This window comes from Periplaneta americana, chromosome 16 (assembly GCF_040183065.1).
Source record: "Periplaneta americana isolate PAMFEO1 chromosome 16, P.americana_PAMFEO1_priV1, whole genome shotgun sequence".
Lineage (NCBI taxonomy): Eukaryota > Metazoa > Arthropoda > Insecta > Blattodea > Blattidae > Periplaneta > Periplaneta americana.
Window position 1 is genome coordinate 19401000 of NC_091132.1, and position 26414 is coordinate 19427413.

Below are 26414 nucleotides of genomic sequence, written 5' to 3' on the forward strand. Positions count from 1 at the left end.
TTCTGTGGTCTCTATGTCCCCTCTGTTCTCTCCCTGTCTTCTCTGTGCTCTCCCTCTTTCCTCTGTGCTCTCTCTGTCCTCAATGTTCTCTCCCTGTCCCCACTGTGATCTTCCTATTCTTTCTGTCCCCTCTCTGTACCCACTGTAATCTCCCTGTCCCTTATGTGGTCTCTATGTCCCCTGTGTTCTCTCTCTGTCTTCTCTGTGCTCTCCCTGTTTCCTCTGTGCTCTCTCTGTCCTCAATGTGCTCTCTCTGTCCTCAATGTTCTCTCCCTGTCCCCACTGTGCTCTTCCTGTTCTCTCTGTCCTCTCTCTGTACCCACTGTTCTCTCCCTGTCCCTTCTGTGGTCTCTATGTCCCCACTGTTCTCTCCCTGTCTTGTCTGTGCTCTCCCTCTTTCCTCTGTGCTCTCTCTGTCCTCAATGTTCTCTCCCTGTCCCCACTGTGATCTTCCTATTCTTTCTGTCCCCTCTCTGTACCCACTGTTCTCTCCCTGTCCCTTCTGTGGTCTCTATGTCCCCTCTGTTCTCTCTCTGTCTTCTCTGTGCTCTCCCTGTTTCCTCTGTGCTCTCTCTGTCCTCAATGTTCTCTCCCTGTCCCCACTGTGATCTTCCTGTTCTTTCTGTCCCCTCTGTTCTCTCCCTGTCTTCTCTGTGCTCTCTCTGTCGTCAATGTTCTCTCCCTGTCCCCACTGTGATCTTCCTGTTCTTTCTGTCCCCTCTCTGTACCCACTGTTCTCTCCCTGTCGCTTCTGATCTCTCCCTGTCCCCACTGTGCTCTTCCTGTTCTTTCTCTCCTCTCTCTGTACTAACTGTTCTCTCCCTATCCCCTCTGTGATCGCTATGTCCCCTCTGTTCTCTCCTTGTCTCCTCTGTACTTTCTATATTCCCTCTGTCTTCTCCCTGTCCCCTCTGTCCTCTCTCTGTTCCAACTGTTCTCTCCCTGTCCCCTCTCTGCTCTTCCGGTCATCTCTGGCCTCTCTCTGTCCCCTCTCTTCTCTCTCAGTCCCATCTGTGCTCGCTCTCTCCCGTCTGTTCTCTCCCTGTCCTCTCTGTCGTCTCTCTAAACCCTTTGTATTCTCCCGGTTCCCTCTATTCTCTCCCTGTCACCTCTGTCCGCTCTCTAGCCCCTCTGTTTCGCCCTCGCCCCTCTGATCTCTACCTGTTCCCTCTGTGCTCTACCTGTCCTCTCTGTCCCCTTTGTTCTCTCCTTGTTCCCTGTAATCTCTTCCTGTCCCCTCTGTCCTATCCCTGTTCCCTCTGTTGTCTCCCTCCCTCTCTTCTCTTCCAGTCTCCTCTTGCTCGCTCGCTCTCTCTCTCTCTCCCTCCCTCCCTCCCCCCCCTCTGTTCTCTCCCTGTCCCCTCTGTTCTCTACCTGTTCCCTATGTGCTCTTCCTGTCCTCTCTGTCCTCTCTCTGTCCCCTTTTGTTCTAACCCGGTTACCTCTATTCTCTCCCTGTCCCCTCTGTACTCTACCTGTTCCCTATGTGCTCTTCCTGTCCTCTCTGTCCTCTCTCTGTCCCCTTTTGTTCTAACCCGGTTACCTCTATTCTCTCCCTGTCCCCTCTGTACTCTACCTGTTCCCTATGTGCTCTTCCTGTCCTCTCTGTCCTCTCTCTGTCCCCTTTTGTTCTAACCCGGTTACCTCTATTCTCTCCCTGTTCCCTATGTGCTCTTCCTGTCCTCTCTCTGTCTCCTTTTGTTCTAACCCTGTTACCTCTATTCTCTCCCTGTCTCCTCTGTACTCTACCTGTTCCCTATGTGCTCTTCCTGTCCTCTCTGTCCTCTCTCTGTCCCCTTTTGTTCTAACCCGGTTACCTCTATTCTCTCCCTGTCCCCTCTGTACTCTACCTGTTCCCTATGTGCTCTTCCTGTCCTCTCTGTCCTCTCTCTCTGTCCCTTTTTGTTCTAACCCGGTTACCTCTATTCTCTCCCTGTCCCCTCTGTACTCTACCTGTTCCCTATGTGCTCTTCCTGTCCTCTCTGTCCTCTCTCTGTCCCCTTTTGTTCTAACCCTGTTAGCTCTATTCTCTCCCTGTCCCCTCTGTACTCTACCTGTTCCCTATGTGCGCTCCCTGTCCTCTTTGTTCTCTCTCTGTTCCCTCTATTCTCTCCTTGTCCCCTCTGTCTTCTCTCTAGGCTTTCTGTGCTATCCCAGTCACCCCTGTGCTATCTCTATCCACTCTGTTCTCTCCCTGTCCCCTCTGTCCCCTTTCTGTGCTCTCTCTGTGCTCTCCCTGTTCCCTCTGTTTCTCCTGGTATCCTCTGTGCACTCTCTGTCCCCTCTGTGCAACTCCTGTAATCTAGCTGTCCCCTCTGTTATTTCCCAGTCTACCCTGCACTCACCCTGACCCCTCTGTACTCTCCCTGTCTCTGTGTTCTCTCTCCCCCCTCTATTCTCATCCTCTCCCCTCTGCTCTCTCTCTGTCCCCACTGTTCTCTCCCTGTCCCCTCTGTGCTCTCTCTGTCCCCTCTGTGCTCTCCCTGCTTCTTCTGCGCACTCCCTGTCTCTTCTGTGCTCTCTCTGTCCTCTCTTTTCTCCCTGTCTCCTCTGTGCTCGCTCGCTCGCTCTCTCTCTCTGTCCCCTCTCTGCTCTCCCTGATCCCTCTGTGTTCTCCTTGTCCCCTCTCTGCTCTCCCTGATCCCTCTGTGCTCTCACTGTTCCCTCTCTTCCCTCCCTGTCCCCTCTGTGCTCTCCCTTTTGTTGTGTGCTCATCCTGTCCCCTCTCTGCTTTCCTTCTCCTTTCTCTGTTCCCTCTCTGCTATCCCTGCCTCTCTGTGCTCTCCCTGTCCTCTCTGTTGTCTCTCATTACTCACTACTTTCTCTCTCTCTCTCTCTCTCTCTCTGCCCTCTCTGTTCTCTCTCTACCCTCTCAGTGATCTCTCTACACTCTCTAATTTCTCTCTTTGCTCTATCTGCCCTCTCTTTTGTCTCTTAGTCCTCTCTGCTTTCTCCCTGTGCTCTCTCTGCCTCTCAGTGATCTCTCTATCCTCAGTACTTTCTCTCTGTCCTCTATCTGCCCTCTCTTTTGCCTCTTTGTCCTCTCTACTTTCTCTCTGTGTTCTGTGTGCCATCTCTGTACTCTGGTTGCCCTCTCTGAACTCTGTCTGCATTCCCTGTATTCTATTTACGTCCTTTGTACTCTCTCTGATCTCACTTTGGCTTCTCTGTTCTCTCTATTTTCACCTTGTCCTCTATCTTCCCTTTCTGTCGTCCCTCTTCTCCAACTGTCCTCTCTATTCTCTCCCTGCCCTCACCTTGCTCTCTGTGTTCTCTCTATCTTATCTCTTCTCTTTCTGTACTCACTGTGCTCTCTCTCTCTCTCTCCTTCTTTGTGCTCACTCTGCTTTTTCTGCCTTCTCTTTCCACTCTCTGTGACCACCACTGCAGCTTGCCGAGTGACAGTATTCTACACTACAACATCAAACAACCAAAGGAATGTAATAAATCTTCCTATCCATTTGCAAAGGATTAAGATACACATTACTCTTTATAACTGTTCTATAACTATTAGCGTAAAATTAGTTATTATACCAAAGCCCTGCCACACTGATTGTAATTGGCTCATTAGCAAGCCTTTTTATGATAAACAAAAATTTTTTTAACTCTAAGGTCTATCACACTATTTCAGGGGCTAAAGACTGTTATGTAAAATAATAATAATAATAATAATAATAATAATAATAATAATAATAATAATAATAATAAACATATACAACGGAGAGTCTAAAAGTAACCTTAATAATTGTTTTATTAATTGAATATGTACATAAGACTACAAACACTTCATCACTTTCCAACATAGTCCTCACTACGTTCAATGCAAATGTTCCTGTTATACTATGTTGAAAGGTCATCAAGTGTTTGTAGTCTTATTGTACATATTCAAATAATGAAACAGTTATTAATGTTACTTTCTTACTCTCCCTGCAACAGCTACATGCATTTAGTGTTCCAGCAACATATTTTGTAAAGCGCAGGTCTTTATTACACATGAATACTCGAACCAATAATCCATAACTTGTATACGAATCTAATCAATGTCACTTTAACGAAAATAATTATGGTGCTTCCACAAGTTCATTATATTGACATTAAATTAAATAAAGTAATAAATACTGTGTCTCAATTCCCATGTCAATTCAAAATCTCACTGGTTTACAAGCTTTCCACACTACAACTATGAGGTTTCTAAATTGAAAATTTCATACCCATTAAGCCGAAATCAATCGACAAGTACCAGTGACTTAGTGCTCGAAATTAACCATCTGTGCAATAGCAAAAGACATAGGTAATTCAAAGGCATAAATTGCGCAAGTACTGTATCTACACAGAAAACTAACCTTCTACCATCAGATACATACACACATACATGAACTAATGTGTGTTTCTGCATCCCCGGGTTTCCACCATGATATGCCTCTCCTCACTGCTTCTTTGTTCTTCTAATGTATCTTCTGTTTTTCTACGGAATCATCAGCTTTATACAGCCAACCAATCTGGAAAGAATATTTAAGATCTCACTAAACATAATGCAGGAAACATTCTAGCCTCCACTGTGATTATGATGCTTATGATAGTTACTTATGTCAATCTTCGTCTTAACAGTATTTATTTATTCAATTTAATTTTATTCATTTATGTAATTCAATGTAATTAAATCACTTTATTTCATTTAATGCAATTAAATTAATTTACTTCATTTTAGTTATTTATTTTTGTATTCATCATTTATTTAAATAAGTTTACCTACTAATTTTATGTCATTTAATTAATTATTAAATTAATTTAATTTAATTCATTTTTTGCATTTTATTCATTTATTCCATTTAATAATTGAATTTAATATAATTCACTTATTTATTTAATAAAACTTAATTAATAAATTTAATTTAACTCATTTATTTTATTGCTTTATTTTATTATAATTAATTCATTTACGTCATTCCATTTTATTTATTTATTCATTTCATATCTTTAATTTATATTATTTATATAATTAAATTTAATTAATTTATTCAATTCAATTACATTTATTATTATTATTATTATTATTATTATTATTATTATTATTATTATTATTATTATTATTATTATTGTTATTATTATTATCAAACACTTTCCCTAAACAGGCATTACCTAGAAGACAAATTATACCATTTACAAAAACAATAATTTGTTATGAATATAAAACAAAAGCAAGAAAGAGGAAAAGAAATTACAGATGGTGATGTTTAAGGAAAGACTGTTTTAAAGTAACATTACTTTATTACAGAAATAGGCTAACAAAGAAAGTAAAACTGTGGTTCCCTCCTAGTTCTGTGGTAGGGGTAACGGGAGATTCGTGATAGAAATTGATAATTTAGAAATTCGTCCGCAGGCTTCAATGCGGGAAGAGTTATGATGGGTGATAGTAAAGTAGGATTTGAGTGAGAGGGAGGTAGGGGTAAGGGAGTGCCTGGGGAAAATCGACTTGCTTTCCTGTGTGTTGTGGGGGGACAGGATAACGAGAGAGATGGAATCGGGTAGAAGGTTAGTTCTCTAGTTCAAACGATCAACACAGCGTACTGTGTGACTTACCGACTTCAGCAGCAGGGAAAATGGTGACCTCTATCACAGACAGATCAAACAGAGCGAACTCGCGAGTTACCGACTGTAGGGGGAGGGGAGTTGAGGGGATGGTTGTGTTTTATCGAACAAGACGATAAGTGCGGAGAGTCGAAGTCAGGAAGGTGTGATCACGGGAGAGAAGTGGGTGGGTGATGGTGATGGTGATGAGACTTGTAGTGACACGAGAATAAAATAAGTTTAGGGTACGTAAGAAGTGAGGAAGATTCGGCTGGTGTAGGAAAGAATAGAAACAGAATGACTCAACTAATAAGAAACGCTAAACTGAAATACTCCTACAAACTTATAGAGCCCAACACAACCCCTTCCGAGTTATGGAAAAATCTGAAGGTCATTGGACTTGGAAGGGCTAGTGAACAAGCAGACATACCCATCCCACTTGACCGATTGAACGAACACTTTGTAAAGGACCCGACCTTAAACAACACAACGAAACAAGACACAGTTTTGCCTGGCTCAGCTCCCCCAACTCGAGACAAATTCTATTTTACTGACGTCACTCCTATTGACGTAATGAAAGCCATCCGACGCATCAAGACGAAAGCTCAAGGGCCAGACAACATTAGCATATTACTTATACAGAAAATACAAGACATAGTAATACCTACAATTGCACACATATTCAATAGTTCCTTAATCACTTCAACTTTCCCTAAAATATGGAAGCAAGCTTTCGTTCTTCCTCTTCCAAAAGTCAAAGTTCCCACCGACCCGAACGACTATAGACCAATCAGTATCCTGCCAGCCATATCAAAAGCACTGGAAAGAATCGTACACAGACAAATTACTAACTACATGAACGAACACAAACTATTCGACAAGTATCAGTCAGGTTTCAGAGCTGGACACAACACAAGCACTGCTCTACTTAAAGTGACAGAAGACATTCGTGAAGCAATCGACTCTAATAAAGTAACAATACTAACACTTCTTGACCTTAGCAAAGCTTTCAACTCTGTAAATTTCGACCTGCTCACCCATAAATTGAGAAATCTGCATTTGTCAGAGACTGCTGTGAGTTGGTTCGAATCCTACTTACGGGAAAGACAACAATGTGTTGTATCCGGGAATCGAAGCTCTTCCTGGCTTAACATAACATCAGGTATACCACAGGGTTCGGTACTCGGACCATTGTTGTTCACAATATATGTCAGTGATATTACATCTCATGTAAGGCATTGTAACTATCATTTGTATGCTGACGACCTTCAATGCTACATCTCTTCCCGCTTAGATCGAATAAATGACGCTATAGATAAATTGAACAAAGACATTGACTCGATTGTGACATGGACAAAGAAATTCCATCTTAATATCAATCCTGGAAAGACACAAGCAATCATATTAGGACACAAACGGCAAACCGACGCTGTAAAGCACCTCGACATTTCCCCCGTTAAAGTAAGTACAGTGCATATCCCTTTCAGTTCTTCGGTAAAAAATCTTGGCATTCACATGGATAATAATCTCAACTGGGACATGCAAATCACAGAAACCTGCAGAAAAGTATATTCTATTATTCATGTGCTAAAAAGGATAAATGTTCATCTTCCCTCTTGCTTAAAAAAGTCCCTTGTGCAGACCCTTGTATTTCCCTATTTTGACTATGCTGACATTTTACTGACTGACCTTTCCAGCGACAACAAAATGAAACTTCAACGTGCTCATAATTTGTGTGTACGTTTTGTAAGCAATGTTCGTAAATATGATCATATTACCCCATCCCTGGAAGCAATAGGTTGGCTTAAACTAGATAAGAAAAGAAATTTACATTCACTTCTCTTTCTCTTCGAAATCTTGAACTCTTCTATTCCTTCGTACCTGTCGTCTCGCTTCACTTACCTTTCTTCCCACCACAATCTGAACACACGCTCTCGCCATGAAACAATACTAACAATACCATCCCATCGCACCTCCTCATACTCATCCTCTTTCACAATAGCCTTGCCAAGACTCTGGAATTCGTTACCTGCTAGCATCAGGGACTGTCGAAATAAAATTCAATTCAAACGCAAACTTACTAGGCACTTGGTCAGTAATTGAGACTCGTTCAGACATGGTTTCTTGTAAATAGTTCTTTTAATCTACCACAAAATATCTCAATATCCGGTAATTTCATCACTATAGAATTTTGTTATTGTAGGTTTAATTTGTAATTTAGTAAATACAAAAATATTCTTTGTTCTTAACTTCTATGATAAAATGTCTAGCTTTCATTAATCAGGTATTCTTGTCGTACTTTAATTTTTATTGTAATTGTAATTGTAAATTTAATATTAATTGTAATCTTATTGTTCATGTTATAGTTGTAATCCCCTGGTAGAGGGGCAGAGAAGGCCTGATGGCCTTATCTCTACCAGGTTAAATAAATAAATCTAATCTAAAAATCTAATCTAATACAGGAGACAGGGACGCAGCTTGGCTCCCTGTTCCCAGAGTGGTGGCCGTGTATAGACACGTCCGAAAAAAAAGACAACCTTAAGCCTTGGTTTTTCTGAACCTAGGCATGTGACGTGCGAGGCCCCCTCGCACAAATCCGGGCTACACGAGAGATGGAGAGTGGTTTCTATATTTGCGAGATGCGAGGTCTCCGCACCTCACAGCCATAGATACCACTCACTATCTCTCGTGTAGTCTGTATTTGTGCGAGGCTGGCCTTGCACGTCACATGCGTCGGTTCAGAAAAACCAAGGCTACAGCGTAGTGAAAGACTGCTGCTAGTGACGGAGGACGCATTAGAGCTACCCCTTTGCCATCTAGCAAACGAGTGACTCTGGATTCGAAAAATCGAAAGAGAATTGGGAGGACAAATTTAAAAGGTACGCAAAACGCGTCCTTGCAAGGGGTTGGGGGCTGTACAAACCCCTTGCAAGGACGCGTTTTGCGTACCTTTTAAATTCATGTCCCAGCTGTATTTATACCCCTCTCGGTATTGGGGGATGTCGTTGACGTCACAGTGCCTGAGAGCATTTCTACTGCCAACGTGACTCGTCGCCGCGCGATCCTTGCTTTCTCCCTCACAAGAGGGGAAAAAAAGCCAGCCAACCTGCTTTCTGAGAGGGAGAAAACAGCAACTGTCGTTTGCGCGGGTACATAGGTTTGAACTGTTTAAAATAGGATGCACGGACATCGAAAATTGATATACAGTACACAATATTTAAATTTTAATTCTGATTTCAAATAGTAATTTCAATTGTATACTTATCCATATATATATATATATATATATATATATATATATATATATATGTATGTATGTATTCTTTTTTTTACTTTTAAATTTAACTTACTTCTCTTCTATATTTTAATTTTAACTTCATTTATTCTTTTTCATTTCATTTTTCAATTTCAACTTTCATTTTAACTTTAATTTTATTCTCTTTTATTACAAATTTCAATTTCATATAGTTTTTCAGTTTTATTCCATTTTTATATTATAATTTTAACTTTACTTTTAAATTCAATTTCTATTTCAATTTCATTTTATAATTACAATTTTAATTCAGTATTTTAATTTTAATTCTAATCTCAATTTCATTTTATACTTCAATTTCCATTCTAACACAATTTATTTTAATTTTCATTTCATTTCTTAACATTATTCTCAATTCTATTTTTCCATTTTAATTTTATTTTACGATTATACTAAAATTCATAACTCTCTTGTCTGTGCAGTGAGAACAAAGCTGATAAGTGCGGCGAACAGAACGCCTTGAACTCTATCTGTAGTGGAAAGGGGAATCCTCTGCCCCCAGGCATACGGACAGTAGAGGCCAGCAAAGTTTAAAAAAATGGTCAAGGAGAACGAAGGGGGCTTAGATACATGCCCTTTTAACTGTAGGATCCAAGCATATTTACTATTAACCGCCAATAAAATCGAGCAAATCCGTTGCACTTTTTTCTACACTTATTATTTGCCTACCTAAAATGTTTCGGTCTCTAATCTCCAGAAATAATGGCCATATCGAGGAACAGGATGCGGTGTTGTATTCCCCCTTGACATACTTCGCACATGGTAGCATCAAAATGGGAATCCCAAACACAAGCTGATTTTCGAGAAAAAAAAATACCAAGGCTATTCCACCAACATTCCCGTATGTGCAGTGAGATGAAAGCTGATAAGTGCGGCGAATAAAACGCCTCGAATTCTATCTGTAGAGTAAAGGAGAACCCTCTCCACCCAGGTATTTGGACACTAGAGGCTGGCAAAAATTAAAAAAACGGTAATTTTGACTTTCCAAAACAGACTTCTCTCTACACAAGGAGAACGAAGGGGCTCAGAGACCCGCCCTTTTCACTGTAGCATCCCCGCATGTTTACTAATAATCACTAATAAAATCGAGCAAATCTCTTGCACTTATTTTTTTCCCTACCCAAAATATTTCGGTCTCTAATCTGCGGAAATAATGGCCATATCGAGGAACGGGATGCGGTGTGATATTCCCCCTTCAGTTACTTCGGACACGATAGTATCAAAATGGGAATCCCGAACACAAGCTGATTTTCGAGAAAAAAATACCAACCTCTATTCCGCCAACATTCTCGACACCATAACTCCGCTGTATGTGCAGTGACAACAAAGCTGTTAAGTGCGACAAATAGAGCTCGTCGAACTCTATCTGTAGTGCAAAGGACAACCCTCTGCCCCCAGGCATATGCACAGTAGAGGCCAGCAAAATTTCAGAAGCGCTCATTTTCATTTTCCAAAACAGACTTTTTTCTACACAAGGAGAACAAAGGAGCCCAGAGACTCACCCTTTTGCACTGTTTACTACTGTTGTGCATGGCAACTTAGGTCGGATGACTTGCTGAACAGATGACTACTGCATTCCACTCCTGCTCACATTTACCAGGATATGACGCCACCATTACACTTGTAATGGAAGAGAAAGGATTTTACTGGAAGAGCTGCGGCTCTCAGGATATTATAGGAAAACTACATGGTTACTGAACTCAGGTTCTAGACTGAATTAGTTGTGAATAAAACTATACTTTATTTATTAAATATATACAAAATATATACATAGTGAGTTACTTGCATGGTATATCTCTTATCGGAACTGACGCCATTACGATCTTTCCTTCGATTATTTCTTCCTTAGATTCTGACTATCACTGACTGTATCACTGTCTGCCACCAATCTTCTCACCATCACTTTTTATATTCTCTTATCCATTTTCCAGCCGGGATACCACCCGTGCTATCCACCAGGTGAGATGGGCTTTAAACTCCTTTTGATGCCGTCTTAATCAAACAGCTATTACAATTAATTCAATTCAGTACAATACAGTGATAAGTCGTTTTACTGAGACTTCCCATAAGAAAAGATTTCGAAAATACGTGATTTAATTTAATCAATTAAAATGCATGCTTTATTCCACTGGACCAATGCGATTATTCCAGCAGTGATTCATGGCGTAAGAATACTTTTATCATAGGCAGTGATTTACCGCACGCACCACGTAACTCTATAATGATGGCTAAGCATCTATCTACTTCACAAGCTGGGATTGCATTGGGTGTCTGCTTAAGGTCATGTATTCCGCTGACACTGTTCCTGGACTGTTTCAAATTTCACACCCCACAGGAAATCATGCTACAAGGCATTCCTAAGCCCTGGGGCATAACAAGGCTCCTTTTTTTTTTTTTCAAAAAGACGATGCCTCAATGGTACGTGCTTTTTCATTGAACTTGTTATCTGGCCTAGTGATGGTGGATTACATTCTGGAATACAATCATACACACAAGCAACAGTGAGAGTTTACAGAGTTAATCTCGTGTCAGGGACTCTTTCTGCTTAGGCAGGCTTATGGGGCATTTTATTCCCTCGCCATTGGCTTTCAAATGCACACCATGTATACTATGAATTTGGTGGTCGCTGAATTACAAATCAGAGTGGAATCACTAATAATGATTTTAAAACTTGGTTTATGCATTCTAATTGGTTTTGGATTTCCTGTGTTAAATTTTGAGATATTCTACAATTTTGTGTTAGTTCCGTTCGGTTCATTGCATGGCGTCAGCTATAACACTTATCAACTCTAGGTACAATAATAGATTTTGGGTAGTCTTTTCTCTTCGTTACAATAAAATTTCACAATATAGGATATTATTAAGATAACCCAATATTTCTCTCTCTCACTCATACTCTTTTGTTTTTGTCAGGGCTCCAATATACATTCTTTTCTCCTCACACATAACTCGCACACACATTTTCCAATGTAATTCACTCCATTCTTAAGATAAATGTTTATCCTAAAAGCATTCAAGTCTTAACTCTGTGTTCTGTGTTGGATGCCTTTTCGTACATACAGCACTCTCCTTCTGCTGACACATGCAGTTGAGTTCCATACTGAACGCTGATAGCATTCCAGCTGGTGAATGATGTCACCTGTCCTTCGTGGCTTCCATTGCTTACGCTGTGTTTCATATTACATCACTGGCAGTACATTCTCGAAGCCTAGAACACATACATACATACATACATACATACAGTAAGTTCCAGTATTACAAGATTAAATTAAAATAATCGTTTACACAATTACAAAAGAGTTTTTAGATATGACATGTCTAACTTCAACTTTCACATCAACTATGCTTTCTTTAAATCATCACTTTAGATGCATTTGAATTTGAATATTTACACATAAGGATATTAGGCAGAGTAATCTTCAAGACTACATTAAATGCTATTATATCCTTGTCTTAAATTTATCCTAAGCTTAAAAACATACCTTATTTCATTGTTCAAAATGTTTCGAAATCTATATACATATTACATAGTAGTTAACTCGGATATACAGAATTATTTATGATACAGTTATTTTCAGTTACAAAAGTAAAAGTAAATTTTACAAGTGCCATTTTGAGCTTTGGCATTTCCAGGCGAGCTTCATGCTCTACTTAATATTATACAATATACTTAGAGTTTTTCCTGGAATGGACGATATCACGTCAAAGGTCATTCTGATCCAAAGACACAGGCTTCCTCAGTTTCCTCTGGCTAGACAGTGTGGTTCAGTAGCTGAAAATATTGTTACATGTGGGGAACAGAGTGTAAATCTCGTCCCCATATTTTCTTAGATCACTTTCTTGCAACAACAATTAGACAACCTGTAATTAAATAGGTTAGTAAATATTTCTAGTTCTCAGTCCGTAACAAGGTGAAGTTGGTTGGCTTCTCTGTTCAGCTGTTTCATTAATCACGCTGAGAGCATTAACTGAATTATGAGGGTGGTCGAACTCGCGGTCTAGTTCAGCAGAACTGTGTGCCTGGGGAGGATCATGTCATCTCGCTTTCCACGAGCCAAGAGGGATTTCGTCCTCGGACTCAAAACCTCCATCTCTTCCTACTCTATCTCTTAATTCGCTTAGTGGTATCTCATCTTCCGATGCCCACGCATTTTCTCTCACCGTCCCTCATGTTTCATTGATTATCCCTTCACCTTGGGGTTCTCTGTTCGATTCCATTCCCAGGGATCCTTCATCATTCTCACAATATTGCGTGTACATACTTTCCATTTCATTTTCGGTAGGGTGAATGTCGTCATACTGACCCTCGACTCTACAGAAGCACAACTTTAACCTATTTACGTCAACTACTTGTGTTCTACCATCTCTGAAACGAATGTGGTAATTGACTTCATTTAGTCTTTCTACTATCTCAACTGGTTTAGCTAGTTTCTTTGTTATTCCCTTTTTCAACACTGTGCTGTGTATGAATACTTTGTCTCCTACCTCAAATGTTTCAAGTTTCACATTTTCCCTCTTGTACTGTCAATCTCTAACCACTTTGTAGACTGTCTCTAGCTTCCTGGCTAGGCCAAATACAGTTTCGAATTCTACATTTTCTCTTGGAAATTTTGGACTGACATCGACTGAAATGGCAGAGAAAGTATGGGGAGTAGCCCATCACCGAGTGGGGTGTACTTCTCTACACTATTTGTACTATAGCTATCCACTTATTCCAATCTCTTTGGTATTTATGCACAAAGTGAGACATCATTGCCGTGAACGCTTGATGACGGCATTCAACTAGTCCATTTGCCATAGGATGATACAGACTTGTTTTTTTTTTTTTTTTTATGTGTAGCAATTTGCAAACTTCCTTCAACATTGTAGATACAAAAGTCCTACCTTGATTAGTTAATACTTGTTTAGGAGTTCCATGACGAGCAATTATTTTTGTGACAACTTCCCTAGCTATAGTTTCTGCACATTGGTCGGGCATCGGAATAGCTTCACTCCACTTCGTGAAGGCATCCATCAAAGTCAACAGATAGACACTTATACTCGAAACAGAAACGATTTTACTGAAAGAGCTGGGGCTCTCAGGACATTGTAGGAACACTACATGGTTACTGAACTTAGGTTCAAACTGAATTAGTTGTGAATGGAACTACACTTGATTTATTAAATATGTACAAAATATATACATAGCGAGTTACTTACATGGTATATCTCTTGTAGGAGCTGACGTCATTACGATCCTTCCTTCGATTTATTTCTTCCTTACACTCTATCACTGACTGTATCACAGTCTGCCGCCAATCTTCTCCCCACCATTTTTATATTTTCTTATCGGTTTCCTGGCCGGGGTGCCACCCACACTATCCACCAGATGAGATGGGTTTTAAACCCCTTTTGATTATACGTGCTTAAAGATGTCGTCTTAATCAAACATGTGTTACAATTAATTCGATTCAGTGCAATACAGTGATAAGTCGCTTTAATGAGTCTACACGTAAGAAAAGAGTTCGAACAATGCATGATTTAATTTAATCAATTAAAATGCATGCTATATTCCATTGGACCAATGCGATTAGTCCAGCAGTCATTCGTGGGCAGTGATTTACTGCATGCGCCACATAACTCTATAACACTGGCTAAGCATCTATCTACTTCATAAGCTTGGTTTGCATTGGGTGTCTGCTTAAGGTCATGTCTTCCGCTGACACTGTTCCTGGACTGTTTCAAATTTAACACCCAACAGGAAATCATGCTATAGGGCGTTCTTAAGCCCTGGGACATAACACTAATAATCACCAATAAAATCGAGCAAATCCATTCAACTTTTTTTTGTAGACTTATTTTTTTCCTTATCTAAAATATTTCAGTCTGTAATCTCTGGAAATAATGGCCATATCGAGGAACGGGATGTGGTCTTCTATTCCCCCTTGACTTACTTCGGACACGATAGCATCAAAATAGGAATCCCGAACACAAGCTGATTTTCGAGAAAAAAATACCAAGGCAAACCTCTATTCTGCCAACATTCTCGCTGCCATAACTCCGCTGTATGTGCAGTGAGAACAAAGCTGATAAGTGCGGCGAATAGAGCTCCTCGAACTCTATCTGTAGTGTAAAGGACAATCCCCTACCCCCAGGCATATGGATGGTAGAAACTGGCATAGTTTAAAAAAATAGTCATTTTAGACTTACTTCTGTCCCTGCCTAAAACATTTCTAATCTCCGGAAATAATGGCCATATCGAGGAACAGGATGCGGTGTTATATTCCCCCTTGACTTACTTCGGCCACGATAGCATCAAAATAGGAATCCCGAACAGAAGCTGATTTTCGAGAAAAAAATACCTCTATTCCGCCAACATTCCAAAAACTAAACAAATATTACACGTACTTGGAGACGTACTGTAAAATCATTGCAAACGAAAGTCACTTCCATCACGCTACAAATTATCCACTCAGACTGTACTGTGGTCCATTTGTATGTTCCATAACAATGATATTAGTGGAGGAAAACGTTATCGCCAACTCATTCATGAAGGACAACAAATAGCTCGTCACTTGGCACTGTCAGCAAGGTCATTCACCAGAATCAGTGGTTCCAACTGTACAATTATTTGACAATGTGACCTGTTCTAGCTCTTGTTAAAATTGTTTTTTTTTTTTTTGTCATCAACATTTATATTAGTTATGGTGTACCACAACTTATGTATACGGGTTTCACCATAACTTTCTATTAATATAACTACAATTAGCATGCAATCTCGACAGGCTATTAAACTAATAACTCATCTACTCTCGCTATTAATCCAACTCCAAACAGTCAGTTTCTTCTTAATGATCTTAAATGTCCACCATCTGTTCGTTACACACTTACATTCCTTTCAGCATTCTAATCTTGCTAACTAAATTTATATATAATTCCGTCTTTCTACATTACATCTAACTCGTAATACTTCATTGGGATCTTTTTTCTATCTAATACACGACATTATAATCTTATTAAATCTTGACATGAGTATCTAGTTCACTTTAGTTTGATCATTAATTTCTTAACCACAATCAACACTCAGGAAAAAAAAAAAACCATACAAAATTGTAAATACCATCACTAAGATCATCTTTCATAACTTCACTACATCACTTTCAAAGATTTACTTCTTTAAGTAAACTTCAATCAGTAACTATATTTATTAACTAGCCACTTTTTAATTTCCCAACTTTTTTTTTTTCAATTTTATAACTTCCTACCTGATCTCTATATCTATGAACCCCTAAACACATTTTCATCACACTAAAACACGATTTACGACATTAAAGCACCAAACTTCCTGTTGTAATTTCATTCAGACCTTTTATTTATTTTTTACCGCTCATGCACCAACTTCTAAGATTATAACTTTTTTGGCCCTTAAATGTACCCGTCAATGATAAAATACTGCCTCGTGATAACGAAATCACTATCTCTTCACCCATCATACTTTTCGCATCCTCACGTCTTCTCTGAACACTAACCACACCTTCTCTTGATCTCCCATAAAACCTTCTTGATTCCGCTTCTTGTCTTCTTCTTCTCGCTGACTCACGTAGGCTAGACCATATGTTACTGTGATTTCCTACTCAGTCTACACTTCCACTTGGCTCAGCAGATTCCTGACTGGGTCCTGCTTGGTCGACACATTCGTGGATACCTGGGATTTCTGTGATTTGAAGTTCCTCCGACAATATTCCAAGTCATATAGTTTTCCATTCATCTTTATTTTATCCTTAACTAATATCGCAAACTGACCTCTCGATCTCGCCTCTTTCATAAATGGTAGTAACATCTTTCTCTTACTCCTTGTTTCCACACTGTAGTCCTGCTCAATTTTTAAGTTCGTACCTTTCAGCATATTCAAGTGATCCTAGATAAATAATTTAGTCCACATACTTGTAAATTTCACTAGAATGGGACGATTCTTCCCTCTTCCAATTCTGAAGGCTTCTTCAATCTGATCATTGTTTAGGTTCAGGCCAAAAATTTCATTACACAGATGAGTTACTAAATTATATGTTTCTAGTCGATTTTCACGCTGTTCTTCATCCATTCCAAAAATAATTAAGTTTTTCTTCCTCAACTTCTGGCTCTTGTTAAAAATGTTTGAACATGTCTGCACAAGTTTTTCTACATTTCCAGGTCATTTGATTTCTTTTGTACAAACTGTAAAATTTTTCCTTTTTCAGAAGAGAGCCAATTGTTGATCATAGGTTTACAAAATGAGACTTCACTGAAGCAAAAACAACTGCACAGACATCATTGCCATCGATAGGATTAAGTATAAGGTCATGGTATTATATTCAAACATTCTCTTTGAGAGAAACCCCTCACAAGAGGACGAGGCCAAAAAAGAAAAACGAGAAATATATGAACCATGCCTACCTTTCCTCTCTTCTAAATACAACATACCTGTTAATCAGTGGGTCGTTAAAGGTATCAGTACTTGGAACGAGAGGTTCCCTTCCATACTCTACCTACAAACTATTAGCAGAATTAAAATTCAAAGTTTTTCAAATACAAAACATCCTATTACAAATTCTTAGCGACTTCTTATATATCATTCAATATCATTTACATTTTCAACAAATATAATTTTGTCAATATGACATTTTGGCATCAAAAGAATTCCAAATTCAAGATTTAATAGTTTTTTTTTTAACTTAATTAACGACTTAAAAATAACTGCTCTGTATTAAGAATCCTTATGGTCACACTCACTGGAGGGCTGATGATTTAATCAAACCCTTCTCTCTAAACAAAATTAGGTTACAAGGGGTTTTTAAGGAATTTTAAAGACCTCGTGTATTTCAGCCTAAAAGGTTTATTGTGCACTCCCATTGGAATGGACATTAGCATTGTCTTCCGAAATCTATTCCTTAGGTAACTATTTGGAAAAATACCTTTCTTCATTCACAGATGACAGTGTGTATTTAGATTACTTTGAGAGTGCTGAATCCAAGATGTAAATATAATTTGGCGCAAATGATCGGAACATAATTAAAATTAATCTAATCTTCATCTTGCGATGTTGGATCACATATATACGTCCGCTGATGTGACATATTAATGAATTTAACCGATATTAATGAATTAATGAATTTAATGACCGGAGTACAGGAAGTCGCAGGTTCGAATCCCGCTCGAGGTTGTGAAATTTTTCTTTCATACCATGGCATGATTGTGACTATAAAGCATTTAAATTCATTAAAATTAATCGTTAATTATTGAAGAGAAACTGGCGCACTATATCGTTTTTATTTAATATTACGTAATTAATTTCGATTGAAGGTGCTGTAATCGAACTGACGTCAATGGTGTAGTTATTTTTATCCCTGGATTAGACTATCAGTAGAGGCTATGACAGGAAGTTTTTCGGATTTTTTTTTATGTAGCCTATCCATCACTTTTAACAGAATACGTCGAAATTGATAAGTTTAAAAAAAGGCCTAGAAAAGATGTTTTTAGAAATATTTACCGAAAATTATTAAAAGTTGGAAAAGTCAACGCGTGACCTCCTCATACCCTTGCCTTACTTTGCCTCTAGCTGAACCATATGGTTGCCGATTCAACTCAGCACATTGCTATGGTCTTAGATCTAACATCCTGAAATCCTGAGCCCTAACAATCATAGGCAGAGTATGGCGGGGCACTGTCCCCCCCCCCCCCCAAACTTGGTCGAACTCTTTTATTTTTCTATTAACGTTACAAAATATTGAATTCAAAAGATTTTTCTTGCTTTTGTTTATGATTAAGTTTCTGTGCTTAAATTTTATTGACGAATTGATGTCTTCTGACCATGTGTCTGGACTATAATATTTATTTTAAATTTCTGAATGTATAAGAATTTCTATACCTCATTTGAGGAATGGAAGCACTCTAATGTTTTTTTGTAACAGCGTGTACTGATGTGTTACAACTCTGCAGGTGTTCAAGCAGCCACTTGGAGAAATATGAATAACATACTGCACAACAATGCAGAAAAAAGAAAAATGATCCCAGTACAATATGTAAACTTAAAGACGAGGTTAAATAAAATAATTGGAATTTACATTTCATATGGTATCTTGCTTTTTTAAATAAACAGATAACTTAAAGTAAATGTAAAATTCCTCCACTGCTGTGAAGTAATGGTTAGCACGTCTGACCTTGAAACAAGCGGGCCCAGGTTCAAATCCTGGTTGCGACACGTAACTTGGTTGGGGTTTTTCCTCAACCAATTGAAGTATAATTGCTCGGTAAATTTCGGTGTTCGACCTCGGACTCATTTCGCCATCATTAATTCACATATCATCCATACAATAGCCAGGTTAAGTTCACGGTGCGGTGTCCTGTACTTGTACAAGAGCGCAGCCATTCGGCTACCCAATCATTCACATAATAGAAGTGGTAAGCACAATAAGCCTCAGGCTGCAGTGGAAAGCTTCAGGTCCCTCCTCTGAACAAGAGGAAAAAAAAAAGTGACATTGTCTTTATACCAGTACTAGTGGCTTGTGCAGCAAATGCTGCTGCAAACTAAGTTCGTTAGACATTCAAATAAAAATTTTTCAGATTTATTTTCAATTAAGAATACTTGTCTTTTTTATAGTTATTTGCTTAAACAATAATGAAACATATTCCCTCTGAATGGATTTTTTTAGCCCAAATACTTTTTCTTGAACCTATCCAACTTCAGATTTTGAGTTTCAACGCGAAAACGCAAGTATCAATGTCAGGACGATAGCAGTAGCTATTTCAGGTCATTGTGGATTGTAGGCAAAATTAAAAAAAAAAAAAAAAATGTCAGGTTTGCTAAGCTTTCGAACAGTAGCATTTTCGTATAACTGCTGCATGTAGAACTTGAAATGTACAGCGTAAAATCATTTTATTCTACTAAGAGATCTTACTGAAATGATCTGGAGACTACAAAATTTTCTAGGCCTCTTATTTTATCAGTAAGTAATACCTTTTGATCTTTCCTTAGGAACTGTAATTTTTGCGCTCTCTCGAGCCAATACTGAAGACAATGACACATATCAATATCTACACTACACCGCCATTAAGTATATGAAAAAGACCCAACTCCACTGAGTTAATAAGTATAAAAATATTTGATTTTTAATAACAATATTATTATCTTACTTAAGTTTTGTAGTTATATATAGCAGCCACTCAGTAAATTATAGAAATGAAGATCTAAATTAAGATATTCTCTACATTTACTTACATAACCACAAAACATTTCACTTTCATGTCATCAATATAGCATCAATATTGTGTACAATTAATGAAAAATAGATGCATCATGATATTAACTATAATAATATTTAATTTCTAATGGTAATAATGTCATCAAACCACCTCAAGTTTCGTAGATTTGAATATCCAATACACAGCTGTACTTAGAAAATTATACACTGCAGAATCAGTTTTTAATAACAAATTGAATTGAGCTCTAAATATGTCAGCAATCCTGCAGGTCATGGCCTTCGTGTAATAGCCTGTTGTTTATTGTAGTGTGTGTTTTGTTCTCAAATTCAATCAAGTCGGCCGGGATTCAATAAAATTAGTTCTCAAAACTGACAACAGATGGATTTTGGAAAATAGGAAAATTATGTAGGAAAATTGACATTTCACTGAAAACTGCTACTTTTCCGAAAAACTTTGGATGCCAGGCATGAAAATGAGGGGTCACTCATTAAAATCCGTTCAGCCGTTTTCCCGTAATTTCCATTACCAGTTCAAATTATATATATAGATTTTGTTACAATTTTACTTTATTTTACAATACCTTTATTAAATGATCATATTCCGATATACTGTACCAAGGTCAACCTAAACAGGGAGAGGAGGTAAATGATGTCCCCCATAATCTCGTTATATCGGGATTCTTTTTGCTTTGCCCCCCTCTGCCCCTCAAGGAAACGGGTCTCTCTCTGCCTATGCTAACAATCCTGACCAACGACGAGAACGGGAAGAAAAGCATAACAAAACACAACAATGCACTATGCCCTGACATCTCTAATCAGGCCACACAGCTTGATGCTTACATACTAAACCATTACAACGAAACTACAACCCCCTTGCCTGTAGTGGTTTATGAAAATAAAGGAAATAAAATGTGCAATCTTACTATTATTGAAATCCTCTGCATCCCAACCATGTCAGACTGGACGTTGAAGCTTGTCGACGTAGAGTTATCCGATGTTCAGGAGAGAGAAGTATCAACAGAAGACATCTGATCTTCCGGGAAATGTTGTCCTTATGGTGGAACCTGAAATAGTATCGAACCATGTTTATAATAATTTTAAAAATATTCTGATGGGATTTCATTTTTAGAGTATGACAAGCATGAAACTTCGTATGCACTCATTCGATAAATATGTAATTTACATTAGTAGAGTGCATAGTAGAATTTACAAGCCATATTAATTTTCATATTTTCTACATTCATTATTGGAAGAAAAATAAAGAAGGTTAGCGTACGAATTCGAAATGAGGCAGTAGAAAAAGTGGACAGCTTTAAATGCTTGAAATGTACTGTAAGTAATAACATGAACTGCTGTCAACAAGTCAAAAGAAGCTTATTAAAAAAAAAAAAAAAAAAAAACAGCATTTCCCACGTAAGTGCATACCTCTGGAAATATAAGTAAGAGACTATTGAAGAACTTTGTGTGGAGTGTCGCATTGTATGGGAGCAGAAACATTGACATTACTAAGAATTTAAAAAAAAAAAAAAAAATGACTACAAGCATTTGAAATGTGAGATATAGAGAAGAATGAAGCGTACCAAATGGACAGGCAGAATAAGAAATGAAGCTGTGCTAGAAAGAGTGGGTTAAGAAAGAATAATGCTGAAACTGATATGGAAGAGAAAAAGAAATTGGCTACATCACTAAGAAGTGTAATTTGCTAGGAGACGTCGTTGCACACAGACCACGTTTACACTAAACTTAAATTTAATGTGTGCAAAGTATACTAAAACCCTAAAATAATGTAAGGTCACAGATTCAGGAAAGATTAGGTTAGGTTAGGTTAGGTTAGGTTAGGTTAGGTTAGTTCAGAGTTTTAGTATATCTTGCAAAAACAAATTTTTGGGTTTAGTGTAATAGTGGTCTATATGTAATGACGTCTCCTAGCAAATTACCAAAATATAAAATGATAGACAATAGCTATTAAGATATTTATATCGATCGTGGCTTAATAGCAATATAGAGAACGCCAGATAAATGTGGATTACACTAACATCGTTGTAACCTGATCTCTTCTAGAGCATCAACCATCAACGTGGGACAGTAGGAAGCAAGTCAAGTTCCTGAGCTTGTTAGATAAAGTACTCCAATCATTGGAAGTTACAGGTGACTGTTTTATGAAGAGGAACACTTAACAACCATCTAGTGTAAATTGTCTTAATTCGTTACTATTTACTTTAATATTGTCATTAAAATTTTTAACACATTGTACTTTATAATCCACGCATTTATTTGGTACCTATTCCTAAAATATCACAGTCATCATCTATCAAAGTGGAAACAAAACCGAGCAAAACTCCTCACACTCATTTTCTTCATAACAAATTTCATAATCTAGAAAAGTGGAAACAAAGCCGAGCAAAACTCCTCACACTCATTATCTTCATAACAAATTTCATAATCTAGAAAAGTGGAAACAAAACCGAGCAAAACTCTCCACACTCATTTTCTTCATAACAAATTTAATAATCTAGAAAAGTGGAAACAAAACCGAGCAAAACTCTCCACACTCATTTTCTTCATAACAAATTTAATAATCTAGAAAAGTGGAAACAAAACCGAGCAAAACTCTCCACACTCATTTCCTTCATAACAAATTTCATAATCTAGAAAAGTGGAAACAAAGCCGAGCAAAATTCCTCACACTCATTATCTTCATAACAAATTTCATAATCTAGAAAAGTGGAAACAAAGCCGAGCAAAACTCCGCACACTCATTTCCTTCATAACAAATTTCATAATCTAGAAAAGTGGAAACAAAACCGAGCAAAACTCCTCACACTCATTTCCTTCATAACAAATTTTATAATCTAGAAAAGTGGAAACAAAGCCGAGCAAAACTCCTCACACTCATTATCTTCATAACAAATTTCATAATCTAGAAAAGTGGAAACAAAGCCGAGCAAAACTCCTCACACTCATTATCTTCATAACAAATTTCATAATCTAGAAAAGTGGAAACAAAACCGAGCAAAACTCCTCACACTCATTTCCTTCGTAACAAATTTCATAATCTAGAAAAGTGGAAACAAAGCCGAGCAAAACTCCTCACACTCATTTCCTTCATAAGAATTTCTAAATATATGCCTAGACACAATCATTTATATACATCTCTTTCATTCCAATAGTTTACAATCCTACCTTAAACATACAACCTTCCTCTCAGAAGTCTTTCAAATTTTCATACAGTCCTCATCGGTCTCGGGAAAAGCAGAAGCAATCATCCTCCACAAGTCCATGTACAATCTGTAAACAAATTTCAACATATCATCTCAATCTTAAGTGCAATCTACATTCTATATTGTTACTGTTTCTGAATATCCCCCCCCCCACCTTGTTAGAACTGTTAGAATTCGTAATACTGGAATATCCCCTCCCCCATCTTGTTAAAACTGTTGGAACTAGTAATGCTGATTAACGTCTTACGATATTACAATATCTTCTCTTTTTTTTAAGTTGGTTATTTAACGACGCTCCATCAACCACTGGGTTATTTAGCGTCGATGAGATTGGTGATAGCGAGATGGTATTTGGCGACATGACGCCGAGGATTCGTCAGATTACCTGGCATTCATCTTACGGTTCGGGAAAACCTCGGAAAAAAACCAACCAGGTAATCAGCCCAAGCGAGGATCGAACCCGCCCCCCGAGCGCAACTTCGGTCCGGCAGGCAAGCACCTTTAACCAAATGAGCCACACCGGTGGCTTACAATATTTTCATTTCGCCAAGGGCACAAGGCCTGAACTCAATTCCAAAATAAATAAACATAGTCCGAAATGCAAAATATTGCCGCCACATGAATTCTTGCAGATGGTGATCGAAAAGTGGGCCAGTGACCACAGAGTCCATATCGACGAGATACGTAAGTCTCGCCTATCACCAAAGGTCTGTGGATTTCATGTAGCCTGTTTCATTTTATGGAAACAACATCATATTCTAACAGTTCTAAGATGGGGGGGGGGGGACGTTATTCCGAAACAGTACCGGTACATCATATTGTACAATTGAAGGGCTTGGGGCAATATAGTGATAAGCCACGCTCAAATTTTACAGGAAAACAACCCAAAAGTCTTAAATCTTTAACAGTTGTTTTCCTGTAAAATTTGATAGTGGCTTGTCACTATGTTGCCCCAAGCCCTTCAATTCCTGTTTTACTTCAACTTTATTCAACAGTTTCTCAAATACCTCGAACTCATTTATAACTCTCACAATCCTAAAAATATTCTTACCTGACATACTTATAACCATTTTCTATTCCAAAAAACCCAGCACAATAAAATTACGCACCTAACGTAAGTCAGCCATTTTCATATTGCACTCAAAACTTCAGTAAGTTTTTTGTAAAAAAAAAATTACATATTATGATGTCTACTATTTTACTCATGGATAAATATATCATATATTATGATTATATATTATTATAATATTATATATTCATCCATGATTTTACTTACGACATAGTGATATCAGTGTTGCCAACCCTGTTAGAGCAAAAAGAAGTAGAAGGCCAAAAAAAAAAGTACAACTTGCAATATTGTAATGGGTATTGTAAATCAGCTTATGCTCATCTCATAATTCTTGACTGATGTTATCATTTCTTGCAATAAACCCTCCTTCGTTAAAGAAACATAACTTCCTATAAAAAGTGAACACTGACTGCTACAAACCAAACTCCATTGGATATTTCATAAATAATCTGAATGTTGTTGGCAAACCTTTCCTTGCTAGTGCGAGTCAAGTGCGGGAATTTTTAAAAAAGTGATACAATGAAATTGATAACAATTAATAAATAGTACAACAATTACATCACCACAAGTACAGGAGAAGAATATCGTATGTTTTAAACCAAACATACCATTACAGCCTTGCAGTATTGTTTTGTAGTTAACCTGTTAACAGTGCATCTTGTATTACTCTTTTGATGACCGCGAAACCAGGTGCCCCGGGTTCGAATCCCGGTCAGGGCAAGTTTAGGTTTTTTTCCGGGGTTTTCCCTCAACCCAATATGAGCAAATGCTGGGTAACTATCCCGGGACTCATTTCACCGGCATTATCACCTTAATTTCATTCAGATGCTAAATATAAATAACCTCAGATGTTGATACATCATCGTAAAATAAGCCACTAAAAAATCACTCTTTTTATATGACTGCAGACGCTAAATAACCTGAGATGTTGATATAGTATCGTGAAATAATACACCACTACAAAAAAAAAAAACAAGAAAAAATTACTCTTTTCATATAACATTACAGACGCCAAATAATCTGCGATGTTGCTACAGCGTCGTAAAATAACCTACTAAAAATATACGACTGTAGCCTACTCTGTTAGAAAGTAAAACATTTCGACATTAGAAATGTAACACGATTCTCCCCGCGTTTTCCAAATAACGATGAGTTTAGGCATATTAATTAAAATATATTAGACAATCCATTTGAGCTTAGCTATAGTGATAGACGGTAGTCACGTAAGTCTTTTTTGCGTGATGATACGTAAACGACCAAAATAATTCTCAACTACGTCACACTCGTATCCAACCCATGCTTGATTGTTACCGATATTTGTGCTAAAACGGTGTAAGTACATATTACCGTACATAACTGGAGCTCTTCCGAAATTTTCTAATTATGAACCTATTTAAGTCTCATTTGATAGATATAATAATAAGAAATCATAATTATTCATTCAAAATATAGTATAGAGTTATTATAATTTTTTTTTTGTAATATATTCATAACTACTCGCAAGCGCACCCGTGACCCAATACTGCCGTATATATACGGCTGCAGAACACTCACCCCTCGTGAAATACAGATATTGTATGCAAGTGGTTGGCCTATAATCCACGTATCGATATTTGCGTCCCGGGCATATCTCACCCTCTTCGCCTTCTAACCCTAGTACACGATGAAAGACAGCAGGAGCAATGTTGCACCAGCAGTCTGAAGGCAGCAGGCGCTGATAAAGCACCAGCAGCCTGACGACAGCTTGAAGCAATCAAGCCTCAGCAGTCTGGAGTGTACAGGAAGTGGAAGGAATAACACGAAGAGGCCCCTTTTGCACTTTTCAAATTTCAGAATGCTTTACATTACAAATATATCTATATATTTCCTTTTCCAACAATTCTCACATATTTATAATCACGCGGGAGGGGGGAGTAAGGAAGGAAAAACCTCACTTGGGAACCTTCTGTTCCCTATTACCCCTCAAACAGCATTTTGTATTCACCTATTAACTGCAGTAGCCTACCCTTTACTCAACTCATATACAT

General features: G+C 38.0%; 1 long non-coding RNA gene across 5 annotated transcripts in view; it reads right to left on the minus strand.

Moving 5' to 3' along the window:
* The window catches only part of LOC138716219 (uncharacterized), a 115526-nt gene that overhangs the window by 39632 nt on the left and 49480 nt on the right, over positions 1–26414 (minus strand). For 3 of the 5 annotated variants that reach the window (XR_011336595.1, XR_011336592.1, XR_011336596.1), the window contains exons 4-7: positions 23281–23385; positions 21021–21161; positions 4344–4499; positions 3307–3414 (exon numbers count right to left, since the gene is read on the minus strand). This is a non-coding gene — a long non-coding RNA (uncharacterized lncRNA). Of the gene's footprint in view, positions 1–3306; positions 3415–4343; positions 4500–21020; positions 21162–23280; positions 23386–24369; positions 24605–26414 lie in introns of those variants that run through there. The other 2 variants (XR_011336594.1, XR_011336593.1) reach the window with 2 other exon arrangements.